The sequence below is a fragment of the Ambystoma mexicanum genome, chromosome 13 (assembly GCF_040938575.1).
Source record: "Ambystoma mexicanum isolate Mex_15411 chromosome 13, UKY_AmexF1_1, whole genome shotgun sequence".
In the NCBI taxonomy this organism is placed as follows: domain Eukaryota; kingdom Metazoa; phylum Chordata; class Amphibia; order Caudata; family Ambystomatidae; genus Ambystoma; species Ambystoma mexicanum.
In genome coordinates, this window is record NC_090938.1 from 462,342,733 (window position 1) to 462,360,207 (window position 17,475).

The window sequence follows — 17,475 nt, forward strand, 5'->3', positions numbered from 1 at the left end:
AGCAAGCTACTCCAGGTTGCTGCACCGACCCGCTGCACTAGGATTAGCTACACATGATCCAGGACACATTTCCTAAAGTGTGTTCATGTGTGTCCTGATCTTGAGAGCTTCTGGGTCTCTTACCATGCCCTCACCCATCCCCTTGAAATAGACCATGATTTTGCTTAGCAACGGTTGCTCTTTGATTAAATCTTTCTTCAGTCTCACCTGAAATGCCTGCTCTGTATGTTTATATTTCCCTCTTATAGTTTGGTTTGGTGTGATGTGTCTGTTCCCACAAGTTTGTGCACAGGCCTGCCTTAGAGCACACTGTTGACTATCACAAAGGGAGTACCCCATCCCACCTACCGTATGACTGAGCGATCTGCTCTCCCCCATTTCATCTCCTAATGGCTTGCAGATCCCTTGATGCCGAAATGCCCCGCCCCGCCCTCCGCCGTTGTTGGCGCCCCTGCTTCCTTAAACCTAGTAGCAATAATTAAGGTGCGTTACTGGTGGTAACTTGAGACAGTGCATTGCTGCCAATGTTAAGGTGTTAATGGACATAGTCCATAGTTGAGCTTGGCATAACTCTGCTACCAAGTTGACACGACATATCAATTTCCTGATGCACGTCAACGTTAAGGCCCAAGTTAGACTTTGATTCAATCTGGCGCGGTCTCCATTTGATGGCCTGACTGTCAGGAGGAAGAGCACAAAGCGGTCCGAAAATCTAAATTAGAGGCCTAATTCCACTAAAACTTGCTTTTCAACAATAAGCAGATGCATGTGTATAGTGGGTTCCTCTGTCACCATGATGTTGACCAGAACATGCAGAATGCTTTGGGATTGAAGAAGAAATAACAGAAGATTTAATAGGACATTGTCTTAGCCTTGCATGAAACATCTCCAAGACCAGGAGCTCTGAAAACATTGTCTAAGTGAATATCAAGGCTCATTGTAGGGTTTATGTTTGTATAACATGTAGATTCTTATCTTCCAAAAATATTTGGTCATAAAGACCTGGCTCAGGCAGGGTGCTTGATTCTCAATCCATGCCTAGGAAGGCCCAATGCTTCGTTAATTTACACCGTAATTTGTCATGTGCCATAATTTAATGATGCTTTCCCACAAAGGGACTAACCCTAATGGCTGTAGCAATGCTTAGTGGGGCAGGCATTCGCAATTCATCAGTCACCCGTAGTGTCCACCTAGGCAGATTATGCTCTTGGCTTTGTGGACCAGTTTCGGATTGGGGCATATGCGGCCTGTGTGCTGCACTTTCAGATAAACAGAGCTCACCAGATGAATTTAACTTTAGATGTCAACTGAGAATTTAGCTAGAGGCCCAGAAGTACTGAACAAGTCAACCGGCCACACAACCGAACCTTGCCCACTTGTCTTCTACCAAATTGTTAAGTAAAATGATCTTGCTTCTTACTGTGACATTGACTCACTGATATGAAGTCAAGGTTTCCTTATTGGCCTATTGTCCAAAAGCTATGGGTAATGGAACATCAACATTGTTGATGGTCAACTGGCCCTGTAATGGCCAAGTGCCACTAGAAAGGAGAGGTACTATGAGCCAAGGTGCAACCATGTTCAAGTCTTCACTCCAAATGCTAAACAATACCATTGGCATAACAATTTTGGAAGGCTTCACAAACATCCGGCACACAGCCCAAACAATCAATTTACGCAAACCCGCGTACTCACAGTTTTGAAGTCCTTGTGGGTGCACTCCTGCCCTTTGTACTTACAGTACAGCATCATATCCTTCAAGTCATGGCCAACACGCTCAATAAACTCACGCATGCTAAAAAGTTTGGGCTTGGACTGCTTAAACTGAGTCTTTTCCTGGAGGGCTGCCAAGACAACTGGATCGGCCTGCTGTGGGTCAAGGATGTTCCCGTTCACATCGAGCAAAGCCAGGAGCTCCCCTGCATGGAAGAGGTCATTGGTCGTCAGTCTGGAGAAGCGGTATTCATTGAGGTTACAGATGGTGACCACAGGGAACACCAGGCTGTGGGCCACCACTTCATCCACCTTGGTGACGTGCTCGTAGGAAAAGTAGAAGGCCACTCTCTCTGAACTCTCCACCACCAGCAGGCCCAGGCAGCCCGCAAAGGCCAACGTCCACAGGCATCGCCTCATCGTCATCGGCCCATACGTGAATATGTGGCGGATCCCATGGAAGGTGGACGCATTGGCAAAGATCTGGATGCTTGAGGGCTGCAGGCTCTCCACACTTCCCTCACTGGCACATTCCTTTAGATCCATTGGCTGGGTTGGTAGGCCACAACTTGCCCCGGTCGCCTCTCTGTCCTCCTGATGTTGGCTTTATGAAGCTCTGTCTGATAAAGTGAATGGAAAAACCAATAAGCCAAATGGGGAGGGGGGGACAGGCAGGCAGTGGAGGGCAGCTATGCTCTGGAATTCTGAAAGACCCAGTAGAAGCCAATGAGGGGCACATATGTGTGAAAAAAGCATTCAAACTCTGGTTCCTGATTTCCTCTGTGCGATAAGGCTTCGTTTTGTTTAGGGAGACACCAAGGTGATGTGGGAGAGCTGGGTGGGGAAGGGAGAACGGTTTAGCCAATGGCACGCAAGCCCTTCCCCCTGCACACATGCACACATACACACTCGCGCACACATCCACGCTCTTCCAGATTTCTGAAAAAAAAGGCTTAAAAGAAGCAGGCAGCTTGCAGGCTGTTAACTAGTGCGTAATGCTTCGCGTTGGCAGTCCGCAGGGAGGTGTGCTTCACAGGCTGGCTGTGTCACCGAGCGGCAGCGTCTTGGAAGTGACTGCTTGATGTATATATTTGTATTGTTTTATTTGGTGATGTGATGTGGTGTGTGGCTGCAGCACGGCTCGTTCCCTCTGTGCAGCCGGCCAGAATCTGCCATCCAGCTCCCAGGGCTCCTCAGAGCCAAGGAAGAGGAGATGCGAGGCGTGCGCGAGAAAAGGGAAGGAGCACAACATCGCATAATGGGATGGAAAGAGAGAGAGGACGGTTAGAGAAAGAAACGGGGGTGGGAATGAAGCGATTGAGAAAGTGTGGAGAGAAATTTGGAGGGGGCGAGGGCGTGAGAACTAAAGAGAGGGAGAGGGGGCAGACAATGGCATAGGCTAGATAGGCAGATTATATGCGATTTCCTAAAAAAAAAACAACAAAAAAAAAACGCGCTGCCAGTCCTCGCAAGCAGACAACAGTAGTTTGACGCTGTATACCAGAGGAGACATTCCTTTCTTTCGCACGATATATTTTAGCACTAAAAAGAGCGAGGCGGTTTCATTTGTGTTCGCATGGATGCACGGTGTTTACTTTGCAGGGGCTGGACCGCCTCGGGACCTCGCTGTTAAACCCCAGTGACAGCAGTGCGTCGCCCATTGGCGTGACGCATCTGCTCCTTGTCTGTTCGTGGGGGTTCGCGGAGCCTCCGAGACCGAGGGGAAATGCAGGAGGAGAGATAGCAGCCAGTGACGGAGAAACCCAAGGAGTACTGGCAGGCTCCTGGAGGTACCGGAAGCTGGCATCCAGCGATAGATGTTCCTGTTAATACTGGCAGCCAGCGACGGAGGCTCCCGGCAGTACTGGCAACCCCTCCCCAAAAAAAAAGACTTCCAGAAGCAATGCCAGTCAATGACAGAGGGACGAGCAGTACCGACATTCAGCAACAGAAGCTTATATCATTGCTGACATCCTGAGGCACAGACTCTAAGCAGTACTGGGAGCCAACGGCAGATGCTCCCGCTTTTAATGGCACACAGCGACAGAGTGTCCCTGCATAGCTGGAAGACAGCGAAAGAGGTTCTTGTAGTACGGTAGCTACCGATAGAGGCGTCTGCAGTACTGGTAGCCAACGGCAGATGTTCCCCCTTGTAATGGCACACAGCGACAGAGTGTCCCTGCAGGGCTGGAAGACAGCACAATAGGTTCCTGTAGTACTGGCAGCTACCGACAGAGGCGTCTGCAGTACTGGCAGCCGACAGCAGAGGCTCCCTGCAATACTGACAGCCAGCAACCGATGTTCAGTCAGTGCTGGCCGTCAGAGGCACGGCTGCCTACAGTACTGGCAGGCAATGAGAACGGCTCTCAGAGGTACCGAGTAGCCTACGCCGAAGCAACCCTCTATTGACAGCAATCAACAGAGGTTCGCAGCAAACCTGTCAGTCAGATAGAACGGCTCCTGTCAAGCAGGGAAACATATGCTGCCGGCGTTTCTGGCAGCCAGGCACAGAGGCTCTCGGCTGTATTGGGAGGCAGCAGCAGACACTCCCAGCAGAACTGGCAGCTCGCATCGGTATCCAGGTAGAGAAGCTCCAGTCAGTACTGACGCCCATAGAGCCACGCTCCCGTCCGTGTTTGCAACCATGCAGAGATGGTTGTTTCCGGATGCGACACCAGCGCCGTCTCTAAGGCGTGTTTATAGGCATTCTCCTGTCTACGGGTGCCTTGGCTCCCGTTAACACCGACACCCGTCCACCGAGGTTCCCAGCCGCGCTAACAGCCAGGGAGGGGCAGACGTTCCTGTTAGGGGTCTCAGAGACAGGGGCACCATGCCGACACTGACACCAGGTGGGAGATGGAAGAGTACGCAGACACTGCGGTGACCCGGGATGGCGGCAGTGCCTGGACCTGGGAGACAGAAGTTCAAACAGGACAGGGCACTGGGAGCACCAGGGTCCTGGGAAACGTTGCGATGTGTGCCTGTTACTGAGGCTATTGGGGGACTGTGGGCTGCGGCACTGATGAGAGCACCATAGGGGCAGAGACGCTCCAACACTGCCTGGCGCTGAGAGCAGCACCTGCGGAGGAGAGGCTCCAACACTGCCTGGCGCTGAGAGCAGCAGCTGCGGAGGAGAGGCTCCAGCAGCGCCTGTCACTGGGAGCGCCAGAGACTGGGCAGAGCTTAGGCAGCGATGGTGTAGTGACCCGTGCCGCCTGCCACTGACACCACCAGAGACGGTGTAGTGACCGCCGTGCCGCTTCCCACTGACACCACCAGAGACAGTGTAGTGACCGCCGTGCCGCCTCCCACTGACACCACCAGAGACGCTGTAGTGGCCGCTGTGCCGCCTCCCACTGACACCACCAGAGACAGTGTAGTGGCCGCAGTGCCGCCTCCCACTGACACCACCAGAGACAGTGTAGTGGCCGCTGTGCCGCCTCGCACTGACACCACCAGAGACGGTGTAGTGACCGCTGTGCCGCCTCCCACTGACACCACCAGAGACGGTGTAGTGACCCGTGCCGCCTGCCACTGACACTACCAGAGACTGTGTAGTGACCGCAGTGCCATCTGCCACTGACACTGCACCACCAGAAACGGTGTAGTGACCGCAGTGCCGCCTGCCACCGACACCACCAGAGACGGTGTAGTGACCGCAGTGCCTCCTGCCACTGACACCACCAGAGACGGTGTAGTGTCCCGTGCCGCCTGCCACTGACACCACCAGAGACGGTGTAGTGTCCCGTGCCGCCTGCCACTGACACCACCAGAGACGGTGTAGTGACCTGTGCCGCCTGCCGCTGACACCACCAGAGACAGTGTAGTGACCCGTGCTGCATGCCACTATCATCACCAGAGACGGTGTAGTGACCGCACTGCCGCCTGCCACTGACACTGCACCACCAGAGACTGTGTAGTGACTGCCGTGCCGCCTCCCACTGACACCACCAGAGACGGTCTAGTGACCGCTGTGCCGCCTGCCACTGACACCACCAGAGACGGTGTAGTGACCGGCGTGCCCCCGCCACTGACACCACCAGAGTAGGTGTAGTGACCGCAGTGCCGCCTGCCACTGACACTGCACCACCAGAGACGGTGTAGTGACCGCAGTGCCACCTGCCACTGACACCACCAGAGACGGTGTAGTGACCGCTGTGCCGTCTGCCACTGGCATCACCAGAGACGGTGTAGTGACCTGTGCCGCCTGACACCACCAGAGACGGTGTAGTGACTGCAGTGCCGCCTGCCACTGACACTACCAGAGACGGTGTAGTGACTGCAGTGCCGCCTGCCACTGACACTACCAGAGACGGTGTAGTGACCGCCGTGCCCCCTGCCACTGACACCACCAGAGATGTTGTAGTGACCGCAGTGCCGCCTGCCACTGACACTGCACCACCAGTGACGGTATAGTGACCGTCGTGACACCCCCAGATACGGTGTAGTGACCGCTGTGCCGCTTACCACTGCGGGCATTAGGAAGAACGCAGACGACCCGTCTGAGTGTCTCACTGAGCCCACCAGTGAGATGAGAGGGGGTAAGTATCAGTAGGGGTTAGGAAATGCGGGTGGCATAGGGAGTACATGAGGCAGGAAGAGCATGAACATAAAAACAGAAAAGAAAAAAAGAGAGCCGAGAGGCTACGTCAGTGTCTGTCCTCGAGAGCAGCAGGGACCGAGCTGTGTTCCCAATCCCCGTCCCAGAGAGAAGAGAGAAGTTACACAAGTCCCTGACACAGAGAGCGCTGTGATCAGAGATGAAGCTCAGGCATTGCCCGCCAGAGAGAGCACATGAGACAGAGCTGAGACGTCACCAATGCATGTCACATCGAACACCAGCGACAGAGCCGCATCCCCAGCATTGCCCGTCACAGAGCACTAGGGACAGAGCTGAACCGTCAGCATTGCTCGTCACAGAGAGCACTAGGGACAGAGCTGAACCCCCAGTATTGCCTGTCACAGAGAGCACTAGCGACAGAACTGAACCCCCAGCATTTCCCGTCACAGAGAGCACTGGGGACAGTACTGAACCCCCAGCATTTCCCATCACAGAGAGCACTGGGGACAGAACGGAACCCCCAGCATTTCCAGTCACAGAGAGCACTGGGGACAGAACTGAGCCCCCGCATTTCCCTTCACAAAGAGCACTAGGGGCAGAGTTGAGCCCCCAGCATTTCCCGTCACAAAGAGCACTAGGGGCAGAGCTGAGCCCCCAGCATTTCCTGTCACAAAGAGCACTAGGGGCAGAGCTGAACCCCCAGCATTTCCCGTCACAAAGCGCACTAGGGGCAGAGCTGAACCCCCAGTATTTCCCGTCACAAAGAGCACTAGGGACAGAACTGACCCCCCAGCATTGCCCGTCACAGAGCACTAGGGACAGAGCTGAGTCGCCAGCACTGCCTGGCACAAAGAGCTCCTGGGACAGAGCCGAATCTCCAATATGTCCTGTCAAAGAAAGCACCAGGGACAGAGCAAAGAATCCACTGCTGCCTGCCATCAGCAGCACAGGGGATAGAGCAAAGGGACTACTATTGCCTGTCACTTTGAACACTACGGACAGAGCAAAGGATCCACTAAAGCCTTCCACCAAGGCCACCGGCGACAGAGCAAGGGTCCACAACTGTATGTCACTTTGATGCCCAGAGGTTAATCAGAGGTCAAACCAGAGGCTAGCACTCAGAGCACTGGGGCAGAGTCGAGGCTCCCCCAGTGCCTGTCACTCCTGGGCTCGGGGTGCACCCGTCCTCAGAGACGGAGGCTCCAGCATTGCCAAGCTCTGTCACTGATAAAGACTACGGGGACAGAGGCTCCGGCGTTGCCAGACTCTGTAAACCCTCAGAAGCGAAGGCCGCACAGCGTTCAAGGTTGCAGAGGTAGATGTTTTAATAGCGTGAGCAACTACTCAGAACCTACGACAAGGGCTAAAGCAGTGCAAGGCTCGGCTCTACTGCGCTGAAGCCTGGCATTGCTGCGGGCACAGAAACTCCGGCGATGCCAGGGGCTCAGTAACCATTAGGGACAAAGGCCTCAAGGTCTGCCAACGTTGAAGGCTGCAGGGACTATCAGCACCATGGGCAGGGGCTGAAGCAGTGCAAGGCTCTTCGGCGGCCAAGCGTCAGAGGCTGCGGGGGAAAGACCGGGCCAGGCGCTACCGGCACCAGAGATGGAGGCTAAGGGGACCGAGGCAGGCTCCAGCCCAGCACGATAGACACAGGTTTCTGGCACCGAGGTTCAGCAAGTGCCTTCTAACCGGCTTCATGGGCAGAGACTGGTGGGAGAGAGGTTCAGCTGATGGTCGGCCCAACCATACTGGCATCAGGGGCGGGAACAATGGCTCCAGGAGGGCTAGCCACTGCCTGGCACGAAGCCGAAGGCACTGATGCCCCAGCTGTGTCAACTCGGGCCCCAACAGCATCCGAGCGCAAAACCTCAGGGGCAGAGTTTCACTCCACCTGCAGGCGCCACCATCAAGAGAAACAAGACCACCTCAGACACAGGCGCCAGCACTGCCAGCTGCTCCCAGCACCGGGGACGGAGGCTGAGGGGATCGTGTCTTTGGCAATGCCAAGTGCTACGCCGTGCACGCTCAGAAGCTCCAGCAGTGTCCGAGGCTCCCCCCAGCACCCTGCACAGAGGGTGCGGGCACACACACGCCAACACAGCCCGCTATTGTCCCGGGAGCCAGCCAACTCTCCTCTATGCCCGACAATCGGACTGACTTCCAGGGCGCACAGCGCCTAGCGAGCCCCCACCAAGGCGCGAGGAACATGGGGTGTGCTCTGCATTTACTGCGGCTCGACCCATTGGAATCGGAGACGATACACACTGTCTCGCATTCGTTTGCTCCGATTTCGTAGCTTTTTGTTGTTGTTGTAATGAACACATCATTGTATCATTTCAGAAATCATACTCGACTGTTTTGGATTCGTGGTTTTACATCAGTCCCCCCGGATGGATTTTCAGTTTAAGAGGCAATGATGTCTTTTTTGTTTTCACCTTTTGTGCAGATGATAGTGCTGTGCAGGATGGAAGGATTTCAGTTATGTGAGCATGCTGTGTGTTCCCATAAGCAACCTCTCTTTCTATCTGCCTGACTGCCCGCCTGACTGTACATCTATCCGGCTACTCATCTGTTCCCATGTACAGCTATCTATCCACCCAGACATCCACTCGTCCTTCCTTCCTTCCTTCCTTCCTTCCTTCCTTCCTTCCTTCCTTCCTTCCTTCCTTCCTTCCTTCCTTCCTTCCTTCCTTCCTTCCTTCCTTCCTTCCTTCCTTCCTTCCTTCCTTCCTTCCTTCCTTCCTTCCTTCCTTCCTTCCTTCCTTCCTTCCTTCCTTCCTTCCTTCCTCTGCATTCCTTCCTCTGCATTCCTTCCTTACTTCCTGCATTCCTTCCTTCCTTCCTCCCTTTGCATTCATTCCTTCCTCTGCATTCCTTCCTTACTTCCTTCCTTACTTCCTCCCTTTGCATTCCTTCCTTCCTCTGTATTCCTTCCTTACTTCCTCCCTTCCTTCCTCCCTTCCTTCCTTCCTCTGCATCTCTTCCTTACTTCCTCCCTTCCTTCCTTCCTTCCTTCCTCCCTTCCTTCCTCCCTTCCTTCCTTCCTCTGCATTCCTTCCTTCCTCCCTTTGCATTCCTTCCTTACTTCCTCCCTTTGCATTCCTTCCTTCCTCTGCATTCCTTCCTTACCTCCTCCCTTTGCATTCCTTCCTTCCTCTGCCTTCCTTCCTTCCTTCCTTCCTTCCTTCCTTCCTCCCTTTTCCTTCCTTCCTTCCTTCCTTCCTTCCTTCCTTCCTTCCTTCCTTCCTTCCTTCCTTCCTTCCTTCCTTCCTTCCTTCCTTCCTTCCTTCCTTCCTTCCTTCCTTCCTTCTTTTCTTTCTTCTTTGGCCTTCCTCCCTTCCTTCCCTTCCTTTCTTTTTTCCCTTCCTTTCTTCTTTTCTTTCTTCCTTGGCCTTCCTCCCTTCCTTCCCTTCCTTTCTTTTTTCCCTTCCTTTCTTTTTTCCCTTCCTTTCTTTTTTCCCTTCCTTTCTTTTTTCCCTTCCTTTCTTTTTTCCCTTCCTTTCTTTTTTCCCTTCCTTTCTTTTTTCCCTTCCTTTCTTTTTTCCCTTCCTTTCTTTTTTCCCTTCCTTTCTTTTTTCCCTTCCTTTCTTCTTTCCCTTCCTTTCTTCTTTCCCTTCCTTTTCTTCTTTCCCTTCCTTTTCTTCTTTCCCTTCCTTTTTTTAAAAATGTGTTTATGGTTTGTTATACACCTTTACAAAATCAATCGTTAAGAACAGGCATAAAAATCTTAACAAAAATACGAAAGCTTGAACAATTCATTACGATAAAATCCAGATTACAAATTCGAAAATCCACAAACAAAGACAAATCATCAGAAAGAAAAATACTAATTTAAATCACAGACCGTTTTTAAAAATGTTATTATATGAATAATCAGAATAGAAGAATATCCTTGTCTCATTTTGTACCAAATGAAGTCACGATCAACACATACGTTTGAGGAAAACAATTCACCAAAGTATTCGGTTCTCGGCTTAATCAACATAGGACATATTAACAGGATGTGATATAGGGTTTCATCCATCCATACCTGATTGCAGAACCTGTGGAAATCGATATAACATTATGACCCCAATCGCATCGTTTAAATGTATGTTGGCCTACGCCAAGCTGTCTAAAGGATACTATGTACATAGGTTCCGCGGCAAGGTCTTGACCTTAATGTATTGTGTAAGCCGCCATCTTGAATCTAGCCGCCATTTTAGGTACTCTTGCAGTGTGGAAGTCACCCTGAATCACAAAATGGAGGCCGAATGACATTTCGAGTAAGACTTCGGCCATGGTGACCTCCGCACACGTGAATGAATAATATGTCTGCAGGCTACTTGTTAGAGTCATGAACTAAGACCCTGTCCTCTGTTTAACCTATGTGTAAATATGTAACCATATCAGCGGAACTGATCTAATATATGGAAATTGTGTGTTCGACCTGGCTACGAACCCTAGCCATGGTTCCAGAAATGGTTAACTTGTAAGAGGGCTGGCCAATGCAGTACTAAATGTATAAAAACCCAAGCATCCCGATGATCGGTCTCTCCCACTTTCAGTGCGAACCTAACGTTGAAGGTTCGTGTGTTAGTCAGAGGGCCGAATAGCTATTCGCTTGTCAATTGACTTTGGTAACTTTGTAACTTTGAAATAAAGCGCTTTGTATGTCCTTTGTAACCTGTGTTGGTGTGTTTCCTTTTGGGCTTCCCGGCCTCATGTCAATTTCTTTGTTTCCACAGTTGGCGCCCGAATAGGGACCCTCAAGATTGATGCCGGATCATTGAAGGTTGACGCAGACTATCGATTCGGGATCGGACGGTGTGATTCTGCGGGCCCGACCGATCGAGACGCGATACCTCGGCAGCGCTGCACGATCCGATCCTTGGGCGATAGTCGTGCGGTCTGACACGGCATCTTGACGAGGGTCCAATTCCGAGGCGGGCAGATTTTCCGAAACCACCGAACGCAGGTAAAATTTGTTAGTTGAAGTCCTTTGTAAATCGTACGGTCCTCCTTAGGTTTGGTCAGGTGCAGTCGTGACCCGGCTCTTAATTTAACCCTGACAATTTGAATTTGGCGTATTGTATCTGCAGACACAATTATTGGACCAGGTAACACCAATTTTTTGAGAAATGCCTGGGAAATTGTCTAGCTGCTTTAGGGTTCTGTTCCGCAGCGATCGACAATCTTTGGAATTTAGCCGTCCGGCACCACAGGAGGGGTCGCCGGCGTGTACTATGTACTGTAAGTATGGCATTGGTAGTATTGTATTTAATGACATTTGGCACAGACAGACCAGAAATGCCTCCGAATTTCAGTGGCCAATCAATGGTAGCTTTGAGATCCCCCGTATTGAATACTTAGAGTCGATCTTGCTTAAAAAGAAGGCTAGGCCAGCAGCCTTTGATGTGTTACAAAATTGGAAAAAGGAAGCATTACAGCAGCTTAAAAGTAGGGATAAACATGCACGACGTCATAAAACGAATGCCGAAAAGGCATTGTTGTATGACAAGGAAAAACGATTAGATGAAACCCAGAAGATGGATAGAGCTTTCTCGCTTGGAGTCCAGAAAATGTACCCTTCTAAAGATTTTCATGTTTCCGAGGAGTTTATTGAGAAAATATTAAACGAACGGAGGCCTGATTCTTCAGCGCCACCTCCGTATGCTCCCGTTGTGGGCACCTTGCCCGTTCCTGCTATTGCTCCTATCGTTATTCCTACTCCTCCTGCGCAGCCTACTGCCCCTAGTTCTTTGGTTGTCGCTCCTCTGTCTATTTCATCTATTACATTACCTCTTTCCCCTGCACCCGTGTTAGGTTCACCTACACCTCCGATTCTGGGGAGTCCCGTGTTCACTAAATCAGATCCCGGTGCAGGGTCGAAAATTGTGACTCGTAGTACTGTTCCTGCGGGCAGGAAACAGGAACTATTTGCTTGGGCTAAACATTGTATGGAAAAAGGTGATCAAACTGATGTACTTTCAACATTATCTAATTTGCACGATTTTCCCGAGAAAAACGTTTTTATTGAAGGACTGGGGATTCATTTAGGTGTAATGTGGGGTAGATTGCAGACTTCGGATCTCCCACAAGGGGTGAGAGATCTGAATGCCTTGGCACTTTCGAGGGATACAGAGCAGAAAGTATATGGACATGTTGACAGATTGAGTTTAGGAGGGATTTTGAAAGGTTACAAAACGAGGATGATGAGGACGATAGGATATATATGCAGAAACGGTTCCTTTCGTGCCAAAGATCAGCACCTGAGGAAGTACGGATTTGTACTAGAGATGCGATTCGATGGATCTCGGATTCATCGATACCGCCAGATGAGGTGTATGACACATATAGTCAATACACGGTAGAGATGCAAAGGAAGGTAATCCAAGTGATGGTACAGCACTTACAGGAGGAATGTATAAGGAAGAAGGTTGGTTGCCCCATAGAGTTATTGGGTATTTGTAAAAGAGCTTTTTCGCCCGACACTTCTACAGCTGCTTTAGCGCTCGATTTGGCCCTATTACTCAGTAAGCGGTCGGAGGTCCCTATATCTCAGTTGCCTATGAGAGAGGTCCCTCCGACCTTTGTCCCAAAAGTAGAAATCCCCGCCAACGCGGCGACTGGTGCTGCCGCGGTGGATATCCCTGCACATTACGTATCACAGTTTGTTCACGTCCCGTTCTCTCGACAGGAAGTGAACACGATTAGACAATCAGTCCCTGATATCAGAAAGAACCCGACAGGGTTTTACAAAGAAATAGAATCCGTTTTGCAATCTTCTGTGTTCACCTTAAGTGACATGGATTTATTGTTTCCAGTGCTTTTACCTGTTGATGTATGGAAACAGGTACGAACAATAGATGATGTGCCGGGGTTAGGGGATACATGGGTAAACTTAATTAGAATAGATGGGGAACGACTAGCTGGTGAGAAACCACCCCAGGTAATACTTACCTTACCCGATAGAATAGTTGCTAAATTAAAAACTATAATCCCAGAAAAAAGGATTATTTGGGACAAGCTTACGGCCTGCGTCCAAGGGAAAACTGAAGGTACTACTGAATTCTTTAATAGATTCGAACAGGTGTTCTCCGACTTCAGTGGACAGGATTTAGGTACAGAGTCGGGGAAGAGGTTGTTTGTGGACAAATTTGTGCGTGGATTGTTGCCCGACATCCAGTCACAAATTATGTCCTCAGAGAGCGCTTGGCAGGCAAAATCTCAGTCAGAGGTCTTGCATATGGCTCAGTATTATGAGAATCGGGTTAATAATGAAAAAGAGAAAATCGAAAAAAGAAGGGGTGACCTAAAGACTAAGGTATTGTTGCAGCAAATTGTCAGAAACCCCAGAGGAGATATGACGCAGACTAGAGGTCAGTATATTCCAAGAGGAAATACTCCTCCAAATTCTATAAATATTAATCAGTGTGCTTATTGCCGCCAGGAAGGTCACTGGCGAGCACAGTGCCCTGCCCTCCGTCAGAGGTCAGGAGGCACATTTGGAGGTATGGGTAGGCGACCAAGGGGCCGCCCCGGAGCAGGGGGCCCTGATAGGGGTCAGTTTCTACAAGATCCACAGCAACCTTTTTCACGGGAAAATCAGACTCCGAGTATGGACTCGAGAAATATATTTGATCACCCTTCCGCCGCCTATCTTTCTGAGGAACTTCCCTTTGATGAAGTTCTGCCTTACTAGGATTGCCCGAAGCAGCGTTTGGAACCTTTACCTATTCCCGTTATTCAGAAGGGCCCCTATGTTGAATTATTGGTGGGGAATAGGAAACATCAGTTCTTGATCGACACTGGAGCACAAAAGTGCTCCATCGACCATTCGAGGGTTCCAAACATCCCACTGTCGGGGCAAACAAACGTCTCTATAGGGTTCTCTGGCATACCAACTGTTTGTCCGGTTTCTGCGCCGGTATCCGTTTCTTTGGGTCCTTTTACAGACCAGTGCCCTTTTCTTCTTACTTCAAACTGTGGAGAAAATTTGCTGGGGTTGAATTTGTTGAAGAAACTGAATGCAGTGATTCATTGTTCCCCTGACGGAATAAGATTAACAGTTTCACCACAGCAACCCTTTAACTCCCAATACTTGACCCGACCTTTACCTCCCGAATTTGACATTGTCCCAGAATGTTTGTGGGCAATAGACGATAATGATGTCGGGATATTGCACATTGATCCTGTTAAGATAATATTGAAACATGGGGTTAAGCTACCGCGCATTCCGCAATATAAAATTTCAATTGAAGGAGAGCGCGCTCTGAAATGCATTGTCTCCGATTTTGTACATCGTGGAGTGATCGAAGAGATTACAGGTAGCTTATGTAATAGCCCGATCTTGCCGGTATATAAGAAAGGCGACAATGCAATTCCGTACCGGTTTATAATAGATCTTCGTGCTATTAACCGGTTGGTAGCCCCACAATTTCCAATCGTGCCTGATGTAACAACGATCTTAACAATGATCCCTGCTACGGCTACACATTTTAGTGTCGTAGATTTAAAAAACGCCTTCTTTAGTATTCCGATACATGAGGAGAGCAGGTATTTGTTTGCGTTCACCTTGGGGGGACGCTCGTTCACATTCACAAGGGCACCTCAAGGGTATACCGAAAGTCCTAGTATCTATAGTAGAGCCTTAAAAGAGCAGCTCGACACCCTTGAATTACCACCTACTTGCACGCTGCTTCAATATGTAGACGATTTGCTCCTGGCTGCAGACTCTGAGAAAGCTTGTAAAAAGGGCACTATGTTGTTGCTTGTTCATTTAGCTGAAAATGGTCACAAAGCTTCACTTAAGAAATTTCAATATTGTTGTCAGGAGGTTGCCTATCTAGGCTACCTCCTGTCAAAGGAGGGGAGAAGATTGACACCTGAACGAATAAAACACATTTCTGGCATGTCTGTCCCAAAAACACAGAAGGAAGTCAGAGCCCTGATAGGGATGGCGTCCTACTGTAGACTGTGGATCCCGAACTTTGCCCTAGTGGTAAAACCGATGTTGGCTTTGACGAAGAAGGGCATTTCTCTGCCATTGCCATGGGAATCGGAACATCAACGATCATTTGAGCTTCTCAAAGCCGCGCTGTGTTCAGCACCGGTTCTGGGTACACCAAATTACGATAAGGCCTTTGTGTTGTTTGTGCATGAATGTAATGGATGTGCTTTGTCTGTGTTAACACAGGAACATGGAGGGAAGAATAGGCCGTGCGGCTATTATTCCTCCGCCCTCGATCCTGTTGCATGCGCTTTGCCGCGATGTCTGCGCGCTGTTGCTGCTGCCGCTGCGTCTGTAAAACAGAGTGAGGGGATGGTCCTAGGCCACGATTTAATTTTGATGGTACCTCACTCTGTCGATATTCTATTGAATAAAACTCAAACACAACACCTTACTTCTGCCCGGTTGACCAGGTACGAATTAGTTCTATTTGCTCCTCATATCCAAATTAAAAGGTGTTGTGTTCTCAATCCGGCTGAACTTTTGCCTCTCCCGCAAACTACTGCTTGCGGCGATGACGGATCACATGACTGCCTGTATGCCACCGAACAAGAAACAAAGGGCAGACTAGACCTCTCAGACACTCCTTTGGAGAATGCGGAAGGGGAGCTGTTTTGTGATGGCTCCTGTTTTAAACTTCCGAATGGCACATCTACAGCTGCTTATGCAGTTACTACTTTGAACAAGATCGTAGAAACTAAAAGGATTCCGCATAACTCCGCGCAGGCCGCAGAGATTATAGCGTTGACCCGCGCTTGTGAGCTCTCCCAAGGGCATAGAGTTAACATTTATACGGATAGTCAGTACGCCTTTGGGGTGGCTCACAATTTCGGAAAACTGTGGTCGGAAAGAGGGTTTCTGACCTCACACGGGACCAAGATTCAGCATGGTCCCTTAATAGTACAACTACTTTTAGCGCTCTCACTCCCTGAACAATTAGCAATCATGAAATGTGCAGCACATCGCAAGGTCATAGACAATGTGGGAAGAGGAAATGCTTTTGCAGATTTGATAGCTAGACAAACAGCTACAGACCTTAGCACAGACATGTACACCTCGAGGGAAGTGAGAAAGGGTTGTATAATAGATGAAGGCATTGGGTCTGTGCGAGATATTCAGACTGATGCCTCTGTTGAGGAATCTAGGAAATGGGCTGAAGGCATGGGGAAATTGGATGACAAAGGGTGTTGGGTGGACGCATCTGACGGGAAATGGTTGCTTCCTGATTCTTATGTATTAGCAATGGTCACGATGGCACACGGTCCAACACATGTGTGTGCCCAGCAAATTGCGAAGATATTACAGCAGGTTTGGGTGAATGATAAAATTTTGGAAACTGCAAAACGACACGTTCAGAACTGCATGATTTGCCTGCAGCACAATGTGGGTAAAGGGACAGTGACTCCAAGGGGAAGTTTCGGGCCCCCCTCTGTCCCCTTTGAAACCATTCACCTTGATTTTATTGAAATGGAGCGATGTAATAACTTGAAATATGTTCTTGTTATCATTTGTGCTTTTAGCAAATGGGTCGAGGCTTTCCCCGTCAAAGATGCTACCGCCATGACCACTGCAAAGATCTTGGTAAAAGACTATTTTCCTCGATTTGGGCTCCCGAGGATAATTTGGTCGGACAACGGCCCCCACTTCATCGCAGCCGTAATGTTGCAAATATGTGTTGCCTTAGGGATAGAGAAACGTTTTCATTCAGCTAGGCACCCTCAAAGTGCGGGGTTGGTAGAAAGACACAATGGTATTTTGAAAAACAAACTTGCAAAAACATGTGCTGACACTAAATTAAAATGGCCAGATGCTTTACCTATTGTATTGTTAGCTATGCGCACCACACCCCAGACTAGAACTGGGCTCTCTCCATTCGAGGTAGTAATGGGAAGGCCTGCTAATATTTGGGGTCTCCCTAAACCTAAAGCCCTGAGGGATGTGGAGAATGTATTGCTCATAGATTATTGTAATCAATTGACTAAAAATCTGTATTTCATTTACCACCAGGTGAATGCCGCCTTACCTGTTCGGTTTACGGGCCCAGGACACAATATATTGCCCGGCAGCTGGGTCCTGGTGAAGGCCTACGAAAGGTCTTCTTGTCTCGCGCCTCGCTGGCGGGGACCCTACCAGGTTTTATTGGTCACCAGGACGGCAGTGCGGGTGGCAGGAAAGAAGAACTGGATACATGCAACACATATCAAGA

The 17,475-nt window shown here is 49.9% G+C and overlaps 1 pseudogene; it reads right to left on the bottom strand.

The window, feature by feature from the left end:
• Positions 1-1,668: 1,668 nt before the first annotated feature.
• On the bottom strand, positions 1,669-3,763 carry LOC138520432 (acid-sensing ion channel 2 pseudogene; annotated as a pseudogene).
• Positions 3,764-17,475: the final 13,712 nt, after the last annotated feature.